We start from the raw sequence: 2,400 nt of genomic DNA on the forward strand, positions 1-2,400 counted from the left end.
GGGGGGGGGGGGTAGGAAACCAAGAGTCACCTCTACACCCTCCCTAACTTGACTCCTTGAAAGCCACCAGATTGGAGGTCCCAGCATGATGGCAATATTCAGGGACTGGTGTGGGAGGAGACAACCAACTTAGGCTTTGATAAATGGAGGGGGCTATACTTTAGCAGCTGGGCAGTTCTTTGAAGGTGGATCAGACTTCAAAACAGGAAAGGCCAGCCTTTGCTCACATCAGCATCCATAATGCGGGCAAACGTCCTGAATCAGCTGAACTGAGGAAGCAGCCCCCAGGGTCTCACCATTGCCCAGCACCCTCTGCATTCCCAGCAGCTCCTTCTAGAAGAGTCTACATCCTGATGGGAGAAACAGAGTCCAAGCAGCCCTGGACTTGCCTGACTTGCCCAAAGGAGGGGGCGGTGGGTCAGTTGTATGCATTGATTTGTCCTGAGACACCAGTTCGTAGTGAAAGCTCTGGCTGGAGACGCTCCTTGGGTCTGTGAAGCCCGGGCCAGGCAGGCAAATCTGGCTCGTGCTGAGGATGAAACCCTCTGCTCTCACATCTCTGAGCTACACCCTCACTCCTGAGGATGCCTTTTGCTTTATAGCTTGGCTGGAGAGCAATGAATTCTTCCCATGTCTGAACAGTGATGTTGCCTGGGGCCCGACCGTCCAATTCCTTTGGGCGCCATTGCGATGGGGCCATCTGGGCAGCCAGGGGCAAGGACTGGCCTGAGAAGAGCTAGTCCCAGCCTGACCCCCACCCAAATGCTGTTACATCCCTGACACTGTGTATGCTTTGAAGCAGCTTCCCTGAGAAGTGAAGGGGAGGGTCCCTGGACTGTGTTCTTGGCTCCAGACTCAAAAATCCACAAAAGCCAAACCAGCTCATTTCAACAAAGGAGCTCTGATGTGACAGGGCAAGGCTGCCCCTGCCCCAGGCTCTTCAGAAAGCGTCTGCATGTGAACACCATCATGCCTCTATAAAGGATCCTTACTACAGGAAACGCATGAGTGGTGGCTAACCTGACCAATAAAGTTATTTTATGATTGCATCTGCCAGAATGGAGTCATTTAAAGCACACACAGAAAGGTCACTTTAAGGGAACCTGTGGGTCTCATTGCCTTGGACTGGAAGAGCCCACTTTCTCCTCTCTTCTGCTTGGGCAGATGTAGCTAAGGGGTTAAAAAGAAAAGTCCCCTGTATAAAATTTCTAGTTAGCAAACTTGGTGTTCTGGAAGTTCTTTGAGTCGAACTTCAAGCCCACTAGCTACACATGTCCTTTCATTTGGCCCCCAAGAGAGAAAGAACACTTGGGTTTTTTTTTTCCCGTCGTCCTTGTTAACATTTTTTTTCTCCATTTCACTGTCTTCTCCCCCCCCCCNCTTAGCTGCTGTCGCCCTCTAGTGACAGCTGCGCAGAACTGAGGGTAGTCAAACCCGCACAGCCCGGTAGGTGCTAGAAGAAGAAAATAAACCTTCAGCCACCAGATGCTTAGCAGATGTTATACAAGTCAGGAGGGCCAACTAGCCTGGCGCTTTGGGGACAATCTACTGTTTTCTAATAGGGAAATAACCACAACTGATATTTGTTGAGCTGAATATATTACTCACTGAATATACTCATTAATGTATTCTGGGAAATTCTGTGCCAAGACTGTTTTAAATGTCACAACTCCATCTTAAGCCAGAGTAAACGAACTTGATTATTCTTCCCTGAAGCAAGAGCTAGGCAGGAATGGGAGGGTGGGAAAGATCGGAAGGAAATCCTAACTTTAACCACAGGCTTCTCTCCAGGGACAGCGAGTTTGGCAACTCTCCCTTAGTGCGGGACTGAAATGCCACGTGAAGCAGACACATGGCCAGGGATCCAGCCAAGCTGCAAGGAAGAAACTTCTGCCTCTCTGTTTTGCTTCCTAGGGAGGCCCCATGAACATCCCAACCAAGACAGAGCAGGGGGAAGAATCAGGAGCCAGCCCCCACCCTGCTGCAAGTCTCCCCTGGTTTCTAAATCCAGTGCTTCTCAAGAGGGTAGCAAGCGTGGGCTATCCATCAGGCTCAGCTGGCTTTCCTCTGAGTTACTACCATTTGGTGGGTACTTATTATGTGCTCAGTTCTTTACTTACGTTACCTCATTAGCATTCCTAACCATTCTATGCCATAGGTGCTATGATTTTTGCTATTTTATGGTTGGGGAAACTGAGGCACAGAGAAGCTGAGCTCACCCCCAGAAGGAAGGATGGAGGCCATGCTGAGCTTTATCCTGTTGCTTTTGCTATACTGTTTTTATAGCAGCACAGTTTTTATACTGTGCTGGGCCTGACGTCTCTGTGTCACTGGTGTAAGCAGGTCTGCTAGGAACGGAGAGGGCCCTTGGTGGTCGACAAAGTGCCTTAGATGGAGGAA

The sequence above is a fragment of the Crocuta crocuta genome, unplaced genomic scaffold (genome assembly GCF_008692635.1).
Source record: "Crocuta crocuta isolate KB4526 unplaced genomic scaffold, BGI_CrCroc_1.0 scaffold318, whole genome shotgun sequence".
Taxonomy (NCBI): Eukaryota; Metazoa; Chordata; class Mammalia; order Carnivora; family Hyaenidae; genus Crocuta; species Crocuta crocuta.